At 42.5% G+C, this 16,815-nt stretch overlaps 1 long non-coding RNA gene across 1 annotated transcript in view; it reads left to right on the plus strand.

The window, feature by feature from the left end:
• Positions 1–12,235, plus strand: part of LOC114647725 (uncharacterized) — a 111,501-nt gene extending 99,266 nt beyond the window's left edge. Inside the window, exon 4 of the long non-coding RNA XR_007934394.1 lies at positions 12,152–12,235. This is a non-coding gene — a long non-coding RNA (uncharacterized LOC114647725). The remainder of the gene's footprint in view (positions 1–12,151) is intronic.
• Positions 12,236–16,815: the final 4,580 nt, after the last annotated feature.

Genomic DNA, 16,815 nt, shown 5'->3' on the forward strand with positions numbered 1-16,815 from the left:
CCTCTTGTCACAAACTCGAGACAGAGTCATATAAAGGTTTGGGGCAGCCACCCATATAATTTGGTATCCTGGCTGCAAAGTTGCTTTTCAATATTAACACAGCACTGATGTGCACTAAACCGAGTCCAAACAGAACTGAGGGAATAGGGAAAAGGTGCAGGCTTTTAAAGGGGAAGACAGGAAGTGAGGTCATAGGGATCGGGCTCATGTTCTTCAGCCATTGGTTCGAGCCAGGATGTGACATCACAGGGGCTGGAGCCAGCAAAGTTTCCTTCCATAGGCTTGGTCCCGGAAGTGATGTCAAGAGAGTCAGGTGGAATCTCCCGTGAATGGTCTACAGGAAAGGGAGAGAAAGAGTCAGTGCACTCTGCCACATCCTGGTCTGATTCGGAATTGCCCTTATTCAAGCCCTTTAGCTGCCTCCCATGCGTATGTCTGTGGCAAGGTCCCCCCCTTAGCCCAGACCCGTAGGGTCAGGCGACCCTAACCGAGAGGTCGTGAACCAGAGAAAGAGCATCAGTGTTGGCGTGGAGAGCGTCCTGGCGATGAACGAGTGAATACTTGTACGGCTGTAGGTCAAGAAACCACCGGATGATCCGCGGTTTCGACTCCTTGTGCAGGGTCTGTGACAAGGGTGAATTCCCGACCCAAAAGGTAGTACCTTAGCTGAGTTGTCGCCCATTTAATCGCCAAAGCCTCTCTTTCCACTGCTGCATACCTTGTCTCCCGGTCCAACAGTTTCCAGCTCAGAAACATGATGTAGTGTTCCACACCATCGACACTTTGGCTCAGCATGGCCCCAAGCCTGTGTCCGAAGCGTCCGTCTGGAGGATGAAAGGCAAAGAAAAGTAAGGTGCCATCAAAATAGGTGTGGACGTAAGGGCCTGCTTCAAGTCACTAAATGCAGCGCCTGTCTTCTCAGTCCATATCACAATGGTCGGGGCCCTCTCATTTGTCAAATCAGTCAAGGGCGCCGCTCTCTCCGAGAACCAGGGCACAAACCGGCGGTAGTACTCCGTTAACCCGAGAAAGGCTTGGACCTGCTGCTTGGTTCACGGATGGGGCCATTTCAAAATGGCATCAACTTTGGAGCACTGTGGCCTTACGGTACCCCGGCGCACCATATAGCCCAAATATTTGGCTTCGCTCAATCCAAAGAAGCATTTCTTGGGATTAATCTGGAGCCCGGCCTTCCCCAGCATCCACAATATCGCTTGGACTTGCTGTAGGTGTTCCCTCCACGTGCTGGAATAGATGATCACATCATCCAAGTAAGCAGCACTGTATGAGTTATGAGACCGGAGCACTTTGTCCACCATACGCTGGAAGGTTGCTGGAGCCCCGTGTAACCCAAATGGAAGGACACGATACTGCCAGTGTCCGCTAGGGATGCTAAACGCGGTTTTAACCTTTGCGGAGTTAAAGGAACCTGACAGTACCCCTTCGTCATGTCTAGTGTGGTCAAATATTGAGCCTGCCCAAGCCTCTCGAGGAGGTCGTCCACTTGTGGCATTGGGTAGGCATCGAATTTGGAGACTTGATTAAGTCGACGGAAGTCATTGCAAAACCTACAACTCCCGTCAGGCTTACCGACCAACACAATGGGACTGGACCAGGGACTTTGAATTTCCTTGATCACACCTAGTTCCAGCATGTGCTTGATCTCACTTCATTTGAGACTCCAACCCCAAATACTACACTTTGATTGTCTTCATTCTTCTTCTTTTCACAGTACCTCTCCTAGTACCTTTCACAGTTCACTATTTTTGATCCTGTCATTTTCATTTAAGACCGCACCTTGCTCATCTTTTATCTGCTTTATCTGACTAAAATCCTTCCCAGCCTTGTCCCTCATTTTCATTATTCTAAAGGTCCTTCTCTTTGCCCCTCTTTTGTCTCCAATTTTTCATACACCTTCTCCAAACCTGTCCCCGGGCCACTGCCTTCTTTGCTTCCTTGTTTGTATACCAATACATTTCTTTTTCTCTCACCCTCCCTGATTGGTACCATATCTTACTTGCCTCCTTCTTAGCCTTTTGTTTTTTTTTTTTTTTTGTTCTTTTTTTCGCCTTATACAATTTCTTGTATTAGTAATTTGGTAGTTATCGCATACCCCTTGGGGTCAGAGCGCAGGGTCAGCCATTGTACAGCGCCCTTGGAGCAATTACAGGTTAAGGGCCTTGCTCAAGGGCCCAGCAGAGCAGTGGCCTTTTGGCAGTGACGGGGACTCGAACCGGCAACCTTCGGGATACCAGCGCAGATCCTTAGCCTCAGAGCCACCACTCCGCCTTTATCATATCCTGCACACTTTGTTATTCTTCTTCCACCATTCCTCCACATATTCTCTTTCTCTTTAAACCTGTTCATAAGCTTCTTGATCTTTAAATCTCCACCACTTTATCCATGATGTTGTTTGCTCTGGTTTTGCTCTCCTGCTGATTCTGATGTTCCAGTCCACCACCACCACTTTATGCTGCACTGTAACACTTTTATCATTTATGACTTTACAAATCTTCTACACATTAGAAAGTCTATTTGTTTTTCCAAAAATCAGCTTTCACAAGTTGATTTACTTTGTTTTCAAAGAATGTGTTAACTATTACCAAATAAGATGCCATGGCAAAAGCTACTGTCCTTTCTCCTTCCCCATTTCTCTCCCCTACTTTCCATACTCCATGTCTACTCTTCATCATTTCTCTACTGTTATCAAGAAGCCCATTTAGATCACCACCAACAATCACCTTTTCCCCCTTTTGTACTGTGCTAAGCTCTTCATCCATTTGCTCCCAGAAAATATCCTTCTCCTCTTCCTCACAGCCCACTTGAGGAGTATATGCACAAATTACATGAACTACAGTCTCACCAAGGCCTCATCCTATCGATTCTCCTATTCACGCACACAAGACTATCTTTTAGTTGGATACTACTGACCTGAAACATTTTTCCCTTGTTCATTTGCTCCACTGTACAACAATTTAAAGCTTTTTCACAATTTTCTTGCCTTATTTTCCTTCCATTGTGTTTCCTGCACAAATAACGCTCCCACATTCCTCCTTTCCATTGTGACCACTAGGGGGCATTGCAGCACCCCAGACACAGGTCTTGGCTATAATCAAAAGGCTTATTTGTACAAAATACCTTATTAAAGGATTTTTGTAGCTGAAACACAACACAGTTCTTCATCTTCTCTCTCTTTCTTCTCCTGCACACCTCTCGGGTGAGCTTTGTCCGTCCTCCACACCCATTTCTGACTTGCTAGGATGAGGCTGAGCTGCTCCTTTCATCTTAGACACAGAAGTACTTCCAGCGCCAGGGCAGAACCTGTTGGAAGCATTTCTAGGTCATATATCTCAGCAGGATGCCCTGGTGGCCCCACAGAACCCAGCAAGGCTTCTCCACTGGACTGCAGTTCCCAACATGCCTTGAGGGTGTCTGTACAAGCAGCATCTCCCAGTGATCCTGGTACCTAGCAAATTGGGGGAACATGTATTCTTAATAAGTTGTCTCCCTCTGTTCTTGCATTATACTGGCCCATGTGAGCAATCCGTCACACCATCAAATCTGCCAAATGTCTTCCTCATCCCAATCATTGTCTAAACATTCAGTGTTCCCACTCTTATCTTTAACTTACCCTTTTCTTTCTCCTCCCTAGTCTTCGTCTTTTGCTTTTTCTTAACTAAATTCTTTTCCTGGTCCCACCCATGGCCTAATAGCTCTTTTTTCAATTCAATTCAATGTTACTACGGCATAACTGAGAAGTTTTGTTATTCTGCACTAAACTGCAAAATTACAGTGCAAAGAAAAGATAATACAATACAGTTCAAAATGTAGGTGGGGTGCAATTATCAGGACACACAGAGGATATAAGTTTCTCTTTGAAGAAGCCAACGGAAAATACAAAACTGTGAGCTTCTGCAGTCAGTGATAGCAGCGATGATTTGTCCAATGCTGTAAAAATGACAGCTGAGACATAAAATCGAGGTCCCGACTCTCTGTGCTCATAACAGATCCTTCGTAAACAGCAGGGTGTATCCCAATGTCCAGGCTAAACTGCCCACCATGGCCTAGTCAGTCTGGTCCCCTAATCATCCCCTGTCTCTAATTGGCTAAGTATCTCTCACCCCTTCACCACGTTACAGCTAATGTGTGATGAGCATACTGCTGCAAAAATGGCTGCTGTTCTACCATCCAGGTGGATGCTACACATTGGTGGTAGTTGTAGCTCCCCACTCACTACGTTATCTATATATATAATTCACTAAGCCGCCGACAAGTAGCCACCCATGGAAACCACGCCGGAAGAGGCGTGGATTCACTAAGCTGCTGACAAGTAAGCCGCCCATGGCGCACGCAGGAAGGAGCCACGCCCACCAACTCTAAGACCATTGGATACGACGAGAACTCGCAGAGCCACGCCCACCAACTCGGACGCGACAACTCAGAAAATATGGCGTCATTTATGTTCGTCTGTGCTAGAGGCCACATACATCTCTGAGCCATGTTGACTGTTCATAGAGGCATGTTTCTCACGGATGTGAATGGCTGTATGCAGCGTGTAAAACAGTTTCTGAGGGGTATCCCATGGGATTCTTAAAACAATCCTTTAAAACTGAGGTTAAAACACAATGAAGGAAGCAGTCTTTAAAAACCAATAAGCCCTGTGCCTCTTTTTCATTAGCGTCTCACCTGCTTCACCGATGCAGGCCCTGCAACATGTATATTGAGTCTAGAAAACATGATCAGCAAGTCTTTGATAGGCTGCAACAAAATGATGAAAGAACGGGCGCATTTTTTTCACACAAGCTGGGTGGGTGGGTGTTAGTTAGTTAATTAGTGACAAATTAAACACACGCGCATTGTACTTACTGAAAGCAGCGTTACGCATTTTGCAATAGTTCATTTTTTTCCCTCTGCTTAATAAACATTACAAAAGCAGCGTGATTATGCGGCATGGGTTGGTATGCAGCGTGTAAAACAGTTTGTCGTAGATAATTTGCCTTTTACTTTTACACGAAGACAATTTCCTGTTAGATTTGCCTTTGCGATGACAATTAATAAGGCACAGGGCCAAACTTTCAAAAAGATGTGACGCACACACCACCATCGCAAACTGTTTTACAAGCCATGGTCTTAGAGTTGGTGGGTGGGTCTCCGTGAGTTGCTCTTGCGAGCGGGCACATGACCAGGCGGTGTGTATGCTTTGAGAATGAGGGTGGACATGGCAGGACCATGTAAGAAGAGGCATGTTTGTCGCGGATGTGAATCGCTGAATGAGCGTGCAACGGCCATCCTCCAATTGTCAGTCACGGACAATTGTATGTTTCCCTCTCAAAACACAATGAAGGAAGCAGTCTTTAAAAACCAATAAGCCCTGTGCCTCTGTTTCATTAGCGTCTCACCAGCTTCACCGATGCAGGTCCTGCAATAGTCAAGACGCTCTCTCAGCAGCTGACCTTCTTCACAAGCTGTGTGTGTGTGTGGGTGGGTGTTAGTTAGTTAATTAGTTACTCGAAGGATTTCAAGATTTAATATGCACAAGCGGTAACACTGCAAAAGCAGCCCAAACCAGAAAAGACGGCTGGCGAAAAGTGGCCGACAAATTAAACGTGTGTGCATTGTACTTACTGAAAGCAGCGTTATGGATTTTGCAAATGTTCATTTTTTTCCCTCCTTTTAGACAACTGTGTCTTTCCGTAAGTGTTCAGCCATCAATAAATAATTATGTGGCGTATGCCTGCAGGAACACATGCAGCGAGCGAGAGAGAGAGCGAGAGCGAGCGACACACACACATACAGGCGCGTGCGAGAGAGAGAGAGCACTGGACACATAAGAATAATAATACTTCGTTACATTGATATTGCGGTGTTCTCAGTATTCAAAGTGCTATCCACACAGGGAGAAACCGGGAAGCAAACCTACAATTTTCCAGAGTCTCCTTACCGCAAAGCAGCAGTACTACTACAGTGCCACAAGGCAGTAAAAGAATGCACCGGGCTCAAATTTGTTTTCACTTCTGTAGATAGCATTGTTGTGATGTTACTTTTCTTGGTGGCTTATTACATTACGGATGTTTCACATGTTCATTGTTTCCCCTGTGCTTAAAAGACATTAAAAAAGTGTTTCTCAACAGTGACTCCGGAACCTCACTGTACGCAAGATATTTTAAGCGTCAACAACGAAGACACGCTACACCTTAATCTACAAGTACTGACAACTGTCGTTCAGGAAGTGGTCACCCATCAATACATAATTATGCGGCGTATGCTACACCGTGGGTTGGCTAGTTATTATTATTAGTAGCAGTAGTATTTGTGGTTGATGAATTTCCTGGGTCTCCTTTTTTGAGTCCACCTGAAATGTAAACATTTAAGTGAGATATTTTTGATTTATTTGTGTTTATTTTATTCCTTAGCAGAATGTTGGACATTTCTTTTTCAGAGTATATCATTTTAATGCTTGACTTCTCTTACAGACATGTTGGGAACAGTATGTTATTAAAATTAAAGGTAAGGCACTGAGTGTGAGAGTACCATATGAGTCTGTCGTTGTGTTTGCTCTGTCTGTGTCCCAATCAACTTTGGGTAACCTCTTTAGTGTGACAACAATGGGCAAAAACGTTTGAGTTTTATTTTCAACAAAAAATGTTATCATGTGTAACAGAAACACGTGAATGCCAAACTGTTAACAGAATCGCAGTAGAAAAGATAAGTCACATGTCCACTGAGGTACTGGTTCAGATTTAGTGCACGTCCTTTGTGAAATTTGTTTAGTAACAGTTGCCAACTCACATAGGCACTGTTCAAGCAAACGTCAAAAGATTTATTTTGTAATATTTTTATGTTGCCTGTGCCTGACAGTATCACCTTCGCCATTCAGTGTTTGGTTAAAAGACAATGGCAAAAGCACATGAAAAAAAGAATTTCAGCGAATGTGAAGTGGAAGCCTGGAAAAATTTACTATTTATTGTCTTAAGCAGTGGTATAAACAGCAAAAGGAAGTTGATCAAGTGATAGCATAGCAGTGCTGGAAAAAGTCCAGAGAAGAGCAACTAGGATGATTCCAGGACTACAAAGGTTAAGGAAAGATTAAACAGAGCTGAGCCTTTTCAGTTGAAGCACAAGGAGATGAAGAGGAGACATGATTGAATTTTTTAAATTATGAAGGGAATTAGTCCAAAGGATTGAGACTGTGAATTTAGAATGGGTTCATCAAAAACTTGGGTGCACAAGTTGGAAATTTGTTTATGGTAAATTTTGCACAAACATTAAGAAGTTTTTTTCACATGGCGAACCACAGATACATGGAATAAGCAGTGTGCAGCAGTGTGGTAGACAGTAGGACTTTAAAGACATTCAAAACTTGACATGATGTTATTTTGGAAGAATTCAGTGGATAGAACTGGTGAACTTTATTGAATGGCCTGTTCTCATCCAGATTATTCTAATGTGATGTTCTGTTTCCTAGACAGCCTTCCATCGTAACCCGTAAGTGTTTTGTCAATACTTAAGTCACAATCGGGAACATAACTCTTCTGCATATTTTTGATGATCACCTCATACACATCCCACAGTATGTACAGTTTTGCTTCCGGAAGATTAACTTCATCATAGTCGTCATGATTAGTGAAATGTAGGTATTTTGTAACGAGTGATAAACGATATTCACTCTTAACTTCATCAAAGATGGGTATCAATTAGTTAGTGGACCAGCACCATCTATGGACTGGCTTTCCCATTATGAACTGCTGTATCAGGAGACTGAAAAACACTCACATGGCATCTGCAGAGACAGTCTGTCTGCGACTGCGACAAGCAAATGGTTTACTGTGACTTTTCCGACACTGCTCAGTATACCGGTTCATTTCAGCAACTATTTTGTCCACCAAACTGTCATCGACAAATCATAAATAGTCCTGATAATCATGATCTACAGATAGTGGGGTTACTCATAAATGGACAAGAAAGTCATCAGGATTGTCTGCAGTTGTAAGAAGTAGACTCCAAACACAAACACCACCGAAACAAGGCAGGATGGGATCTACCAGACAGGTTTCACTATCCATGTCAATGTTTGGTGATCAATTCACATCATCATCACTACTGCATGATTCAAGCAATGATTCACTTTCAGTTTGTTCTAAAATATGCTGTAGGGCTTTTCATTTGCCATTGTGTTTTTGGATGAAGGCTCTGCTCCAGTCATGAATATTGAAGAATTACAATAGAGTTACCATGAAGTGGTAGAACGTATAGAAAAATTATTTTTTGTACCATGATATTATTTCATCCACTAGATGGCAGCAGAATACTGTTCCTTGAGTTATTTGGGCTTAACAATGTAAAGTGGATCATTAAATGTTACCCCGAGTCTGACACGGGCTTAATTGTTGTAATGAAAATCCCAACAAGCATAAAGAGTTGGGTCACCTGCAGGCAAACTACATATAAATGAAAAACTAACGTGAAGTATAAACACATTAAGAAGGGGAAAAAACGCCTTCAAAGACATGAGTGTCAAGAGTGACTGATCCAATATGGCGACATTTCCAATTAAGTACAGGCCAGGCAAGAAGAGGCAGGTCCAGGTGGACAGACACTGGAAGAGACGTCAGAGGTGGTAGGGTTGTCAGTCATTTTTTCTGTAGAGGGAGGAAGAAAAGAGACGCAAATAAACAGCAGCAAACTTCAGATCGGTGAGGAATTACCACCACCAGAGCATTGAAGCTGTCTCCAAAGTGTATGTGTGTGACACCATAGTTGCATAAAATTCTGAGACATTCTCAGGGTTAACATCAACTTCAGTTCTTTTCAGTTTGTTGTTTCATGTTTCACAAATATCTTTACTTTGTCTCTGTTAGTCATTGGTTCACACTTCAAACTTTTTTTCTGCTTGTCTTACTTCAAGATGTTGCAGGAAATACGTTTCACTTTAAAAATGAAAGAATTGTTTTCTCATGAGGATTGAGTGTCTTACAATATCTTCAGAAGGTATTCGGACTTCTTCACTTTCTTCAAATTTTATTGTTTTGTAGATTTAATTTTAAAATGGATACATTTTTCATTTTGCTTGTCAGTCTACACAAAATAACCCATAATGACAAAACACAAGCATGTTTTCAGAAAGGTTTGAAAATATATTCAAAATCAAAAACTGAAACTTCTCATTCTTAGACGTGTCCTGACCCTTAATGCAGTATTTTGTAAAAGCGCCTTTGGTCAGTTTCATTGGTAAGTCTCTACAAGCTTGCAATATCTGGATATTGGCAATTTATCCCATTGATCCTGATAGATCCCCTCAAGCTTCATTAGACTGGAAGGAAAACGTCTGTAAACTTCTATCTTCTATGTTCTGTTAAATTTAAGTCTGTGTTTTTGATTGATCAATCTCAAGGACATTCAAAGACTTGTCCTGAAGCCACTACACTTTGTTTTGGCTGTACACTTCAGTCATTGTAATGCTGAAAGGTGAACCGTAACCCCAGTCTGAGGTGGCATGCATTCTGGAGCAGTTTGTCTTCAAGGACTTCTCTGTATTTGGCTGTATTTATCTTTACCTCAATTCTAACCTGTCTCCCTGTCCCTGTCTTTGAGTGGTATCCCCATAGCATGATTCTACTACTACCATGTTTCACCTTAGGGATGGTATTAGGCAGGATCAAAGAATTTAATTTTTGTCTGATCATACAAGAGAATCTTTTTCCTAAAACTCTAAGGGTCCTTTAAATTGTTGTATGCTTTCTACTTCTGTCAAGCCTCTCTACCATAAACACCTGATTGATGAAGTGCTGCCAAGATGGTCGATCTTCTGGCAGGTTCTCATATCTTAGCAGACAACAATTGGGTTTTTTGTTCTGTCTAATTTTCTTCTTGCCTGGTAACTCCATGTGACCAGACGGCCAGCTTTAGGATGAGTCCTGGTGGTTCCAATCTTCTTCCATTTCACATTTCATGAGGTCACTTTGATCACTCATAGGTTTAGAAATGTTTTGATAACTTTGGCCTGATTCATGCTTCACAACAATTTGTTTTTGGAGGTCTACAGAGAGATCCTTGAAATTCATTGCTTGGTGGTTGTCCTGACATGCAGTGTGAATTGTGGGACCTTCTATACATGGGGACACATGTGTGCTTTTCTAAAAGATGTCCAATCTAGTCAGTTTGTCACAGATGGACTCCAGTAAAGTTCTCGGCACAGCTCAAGGTTCACTAAACAACAATAACAACAACATTTATTTATATAGCGCATTTTCATAAAAATGATGTAGCTCACAGTGCTTTACAGGATGAAGAAAGAGAAAAAAAACAACATATAAAAAATAAAACTAGGCAATACTAATGGACATAGAATAAAAGTAAGGTCCGAAAAAAAAACTCCAGACAGCTCGAGAAAAAAAATACAAAATCTGTAGGGGTTCCAGGCCACGAGACCACCCAGCCCCCTCTAGGCATTCTACCTAACATAAATGATCTCAATCAGTCCTCGTGGTTTTCAGGCTTCATGTGGAAGAATTTGACAATGATGGTCATGTGGACATCTGGCCTTCAGTCCATCAATGTAGGGACTGCACGGTGCTTTGATAAGGAGGTGGTGGTGCAGATCGCCACCACAGAAAACCGGAAAAAGAACGGAAGAGAGTGTAGGGGTTAGTACGGATTGTGAAGATATGAAAAAAAAAGATAACTAAATGCATATACAGAATAACAGGGTTACACTAAAATGAAGCTGTGATAAAGCCATGTTAAAATAATGAGTTTTAAGCAGGTTTTTAAAGTGCTCCACCGTATTAGCCTGGCAAATTTCTATTGATCAGCTATTCCAGATTTGAGATGCATAACAGCAGAAGGTCGCCTCGCCACTTCTTTTAAGTTTAGTTGGAATAATAATCAGACTCTCATTTGAAGATGTAAGGTTACGATTTGGAGTGTAAGGTGAAGGACATTCTGAGATATAGGATGGAGCAGATTATGTAAGGCTTTGTAAACCATAAGCAGTATTTTAAAGTCAATTCTAAATGGCACAGTTCACCAATGTAGTGACATCAAGACTGGTGTGATGTGCTTAGATTTTTGTTTCCTAGTTAAGATTCTAGACGGCACGGTGGTGCAGTGGGTAGCGCAGCTGCTTCGTGGTTGGGAGACCCAGGTTCGCTTCCTAGGTCCTCCCTGCGTGGAGTTTGCATGTTCTCCCTGTGTCTGCGTGGGTTTCCTCCGGGTACTCCGGACCAAAGACATGCAGGTTATATGCATTTGCAATCCTAACTCGTCCCTAGTTTGTGCTGTGTGTGTGTGCCTGCCCTGCGGTGGGATGGCACCCTTCCTGGGGTTTGTTTCCTGCCTTGCACCCTGTGTTGGCTGGGATTGGCTCCAGCAGACCCCTGTGACCCTGTAGTTAGGATATAGCGGGTTGGACAATGAATGGGTAGATAGTTAAAATGCTAGCAGCTGCATTCTGCACTCGTTATAATCGTTTGATGACTTTTTTGGGTGGTCCTGAGAGGAGTACGTTATAGTAATCTAGCCGACTGAAAACAAAAGTGTGAACTAATTTCTCAGCATCTTGCAAAGTTATCAGAGGTCTAACTAAAGCAAACAGGATGAACCTGACCACTATGTGGAGTGACACAGCAAACTGTCTGAGTACTTCTAGGAATATATGAGAGATTTTAGCTTTAGATTTATAACAATTTACAAACTGTTCTGAAAAATATGTTCTTACGTTGTCATTTTGAGTTATTGAGTGTAGACTGCTGGACAAAAATGGAAATCTACAACACCATGCAATGTGCAGATAGTGAAGGGGACTGAATACTTTCTCAATCCAGTGCATTTCACAAGGAGTTGGAACAGCTTAGCGATGAGCTAAACAAACGAACTTGATGGACTGAGTGGTCTCCTCTTGTTTGTGAAATTTCTTATGCTTCTAATGTTCTCTGCAAATCCTATTTTATGTGAATCGTTTCACTCATGCCTACTATGTTTGTTAAAAATCTTCTCTTGCGTGCTGTAACCCATGTTTGCCCCTTAGTCTCATCCGCTCTGTTGACAACTGGCCTTCTTGTCCATTTGTTATCCTGCAGTCCTTTGACTGAATGTTTAATTGTTACATTTTCTGTAATCTGCTCATTCATCTTTGTTTCTCCTTTCTTCTCAGATGAAGAGACGTCAAGTTTACACTGAAGACGCTAATCACTAAAAACACTGTGTAGTCAATTAATAAAGTAGTCATGCATACCTATTCCTTGTGTCTTCAATTGTTAATCCAGATTGATAACATAGATTTGTCTGTCTGTCATGATGGCTCTCATGGATTCTTTTGATTTCAGATTCCAAGGTTTTCCCAGGCGACCTGGGAGACATAATCCTCCCAACAAGTCCTGGGTCTTCCCTGAGGTCTCGTCCCAGCTGGCCGTACATTTAAAACTTCCACAGGGAGGCATCTAGGACACATCCATATCAGATACCCAAACCACCTCAATTGCCTCCTCTCGATGTAAAGCGTCAGTGGATCTACTCAGAGCCTCTCCTGAATGTCTGTGCTTCTCACCATACCTCTAAAGGAGAGCCCAAGCCCACTGCGAAGAAAGCTCATTTTGACCACTATTACTTGTGGTCTCACTCTTTTGGTTATTACCAGAAGCTCATAACAATAGGTGAGGGCAGAGATATAAATTGACTGGTAAATCTAGAGCTTCACCTTCTGGTTCAACTTCTGGTTTATTACTTTGGTAACTGCCCTTGTCTTCCTGGTCTGTTTGTTGATCTCACCATTCCTTTTCCCCTAACCCATGAGTAAGACCCCAAGTACTTAAACTCCTCCACTTGAGACAACAACTTAAATCCCACTCAGAGAGGGCAGCCTACCATTTTCCTACAGAGGACCACGGCTGCAGATCTGGAGTTGCTGATACTCATCCTTGGCGATTACAGTAATCCCTCGCTATATCGCGCTTCGACTTTCGCGGCTTCACTCTATTGCGGATTTTATATGTAAGCATATTTAAATATATATCGCGGATTTTTTGCTGGTTTGCGGATTTCTGTGTACAATGGGTCTTTTAATTTCTGGTACATGCTTCCTCAGTTGGTTTGCCCAGTTGATTTCATACAAGGGACGCTATTGGCAGATGGTTGAGAAGCTACCCAACCAGAGCGCGTATTACGTATTAAATAAAACTCCTCAAATATATTGTGAGCATGGGGGCTGTTCGCACCCCTAGAGGATATGGCCGCTCCTCAAAAAATGCTGAAAGATCACCTTTACATTGCTCTCTTCCTTGCTGGGCTTACATATGGCTGCTTTGTCAAGCGATATGCTTCCCGCACTGTGCTTCGCATACTTAAAAGATCAAACAGCACATATTGATTTTTGATTGTTTACTTTTCTCTCTCTCTCTCTCTTGATCTGACATTCTCTGCTCCTGACGGAGGGGGTGTGAGCAGGGGGGCTGTTCGCACCCCTAGACGATACGGACGCTCGTCTAAAAATGCTGAAAGATTACCTTCACGTTGCTCCCTTCTGTACAGCTGCTTTGTCAAGCGACATGCTTCCCGCACAGTGCTTCGCATACTTAAAAGCTCAAAGGGCACGTATTGATTTTTGATTGTTTGTTTTTCTCTGTTTCTCACTCTCTCTGACATTCTCTGCTACTGACGGAGGGGGTGTGAGCAGAGGGGCTGTTCACACACTGGCCTAGAGGATACGGACGCTCCTCTAAAAAATGCTGAAAGACTACCTTTACATTGTACATCCTTGCAGGTGCTTTGTCCAGCGGTGCTTCGCATACTTAAAAGCCAAACAGCCCTATTGATTTTTGTTTGCTTTTTTCTCTCTCTCTCTGACATTCTCTGCTCCTGATGCGCACTCCTTTCAAGAGGAAGATATGTTTGCATTCTTTTAATTGTGAGACGGAACTGTCATCTCTGTCTTGTCATGGAGCACAGTTTAAACTTTTGAAAAAGACACAAATGTTTGTTTGCAGTGTTTGAATAAAGTTCCGGTCTCTCTACAACCTCCTGTGTTTCTGCGCAAATCTGTGACCCAAGCAGGACAATATAAAAATAACCATATAAACATATGGTTTCTACTTCGCGGATTTTCACCTTTCGCGGGGGGTTCTGGAACGCAACCCCCACGATCGAGGAGGGATTACTCTAACACATATCGTCCCAATGTGTGCTGAAGTTCACAGCTCTATGAAGACAACAGGATAACGTTGTCTGCAAAAAGCAGTGATGCCATTCGAAGGCCACCAAACTGGACACCCTTCACTCCCCGGCTCCACCTGTCAACGATGATCACAAACCATACAGAAGCTGCCTTTAGTTATTAATTAATCAAGTAGGAAACCAAAGAAATAGTTTCTCTATTATAAAAGGAAATCCTGAGACGAGAAAATTTCAACTCCCGTGAGAGATAATTTCAGGTCCCACAAGATGAGACTTTTTGCCAAGAGATTTTGACAAGTCACGCCCTCCTCTCAAACATTTACAACCACGCCCACGGTCCACTCACTTCTCATTCATGTGAATGCTATTGTCAGACCCAGTTCCTGCACTCTCAGCTCCAACCGGGGTCGGAAGTAAAAGACAAAGAGTAGAAGACAAAGTAGAACATCGTAAAGAGGTTTAAAAACATTGGTGTGATACACATGCAGAGAAGGTTAGAGATTATGAAAATACTAAAATTTGAAAGTCTCAAAAAACTGATAGTAAAGATCGCATTAGTGCTAACAAATGGAAATTATTACTTGGTGAAATAAAGGAACAGCGAAAAGAGATTGAATATATGGACATAGGTGATATGACAGAATTATATAGATATTGTTCATCTTTAAAGTTTAAGTCGGAGACTTGTAGATCGTTTAATTTATGTTGCCATCAGGGAAAAGTAGTGTTTCTTCCCAATTAAGAGGCGTATCCACGAGAATTAAAAGATTTGTTGTTTGGTGCAAGTGAAATCCACATACGTGAGCGGCAGAGATGCAAAGTGGCTAATGTATAGCGAATGCCCGGGGGCTGACGAGCAAAGTGAGCAGGGGGCAGAGCCCCCTAGTAAAATAAATCAAAAAGGTGTGAAATAAATAAGTTACAATGAGCTCAGACAGTCACAAGATCAGGTCTCTGAAGCATTGAAAAGCAATGGACCTGACTAGAGTTGGAGCCAAATGTCCAGAGCAGTGGCTGAAAAGAAAACCAAAAACAGAACTGGTGGCACTCCTTGTTCTTCGCTCTTAATAGCAGGGGAGTTTTCCCTCATGGAGTTCCCAAAACATGATGATATGTACAGTGCTTGAAGTGAGCAGTACAGGCACCTCTACCAATTTCAATACAGAATATCAGCAACTTTCCACAGTGTACCTTCAACATAGAGTACCAGCACCATCACCCAAAACTTTGATTGAATGTTGATGTATCCTGGCACTTGACGCTTCACTGGTGAATAACCCTCACACTCCACTATTTCATCGGATTATCACCATATTGCCCTAAACACAGTACCAACAGTAACTTGTTTCCACTTCAAGCACTGGATATACTTGGATTAGGTCTCACTAGGCCCTATCATCATGTCCCATGGGTTTTCCTATCAGTGCTATGCCAATGATGTGCAACTTTACTTACTTCCTCCAGAGGGCCACACGGTATCAACGAAAACCTCTGCATGTCTCACTGATATTGCAACATGGATGAAGAAATACCATGTCCAGCTCAACCTGGCAAAGGCAGGCATTCTTGTAATCCCAGCTCTTCTGTCTATTCAGAACAAATCTTGGTCCACCTCGGCTCACTATCGCTAACAATGACAAAGTCTGTACAAAAATTTGGGAAGGTGAAATAGGTACCATGTTGCTATTGTCTCTTTGGTCTTACAGATTCACTCCTTACAATATCCACAAGATCAGACTATATCTGACAAAGTGTGCAGCACAACTCCTGGTCCAGGCTTTGGTCTTGTCACATCTAGACTACTGCAACTCTCTGCTGGAAGGAGCACCAGCATGTGTCACCAAGCCACTGCAGATGACTTAAAATACAGCAGCATGTCTGGTGTTCAACCAGCCGAGGCGAGGACATGTTACCTCTCTTTTCAGAACGCAACACTGGCTTCCTGTAGCAGTACACATTAAGTTCAAATAATTGATGCTTTCCTACAGAGTAGTTAATGGGTCAACACCTGTATATATGGACAAGCTTGTAAGGTCCTATGCTCCTTCTTAAACCACTCATGACTGCTGATGAATAGCCTCTGGTGATGCCACCTCTGTGTGGCATCAAATCTAAGTCCAGACTCATTTCATGTGTAGCACCTAGCTGATGGAATGAGCTGCCCACATCCATTTGAACTTCTGACTCCCTCAATGTGTTTAGGAAGCGTTTTAGGACACTTGCTCGGTGAAGTTCTGTCCAATTTATATTAGCTGTTAGGTTTGTGATACAAATTTCACATCTCTCTATTATAATAAAAAATCCTGTGACGAGACAAGACTTATTGGAAGACGAGATGAGACATTTTGGAAGATTTTTTCAAGTCCTGTGAGTTGAGACCTTGGCCATGAGATTTTTTCAAGTCACGCCATCCTCTCAAACATTTTTAACCACGCACACAGTAATCTCACAAAGTAGAACATCGCAAAGAGGTTCAAAAGCATTGGCGCGATACACATGGACAGCAGGTTAGAAATTATGAAAGTAGTAAAAATCGAAAGTCTCAAAAACTGAGATTAAAGATTGCATTAGCACTAACAAATGGAAATTATTACTTGGTGAAATAACAGAAGACATGGTGATATGACAGAAGTATGTAGATACTGTTAG

Source organism: Erpetoichthys calabaricus, chromosome 3 (genome assembly GCF_900747795.2).
Source record: "Erpetoichthys calabaricus chromosome 3, fErpCal1.3, whole genome shotgun sequence".
Taxonomy (NCBI): Eukaryota; Metazoa; Chordata; class Cladistia; order Polypteriformes; family Polypteridae; genus Erpetoichthys; species Erpetoichthys calabaricus.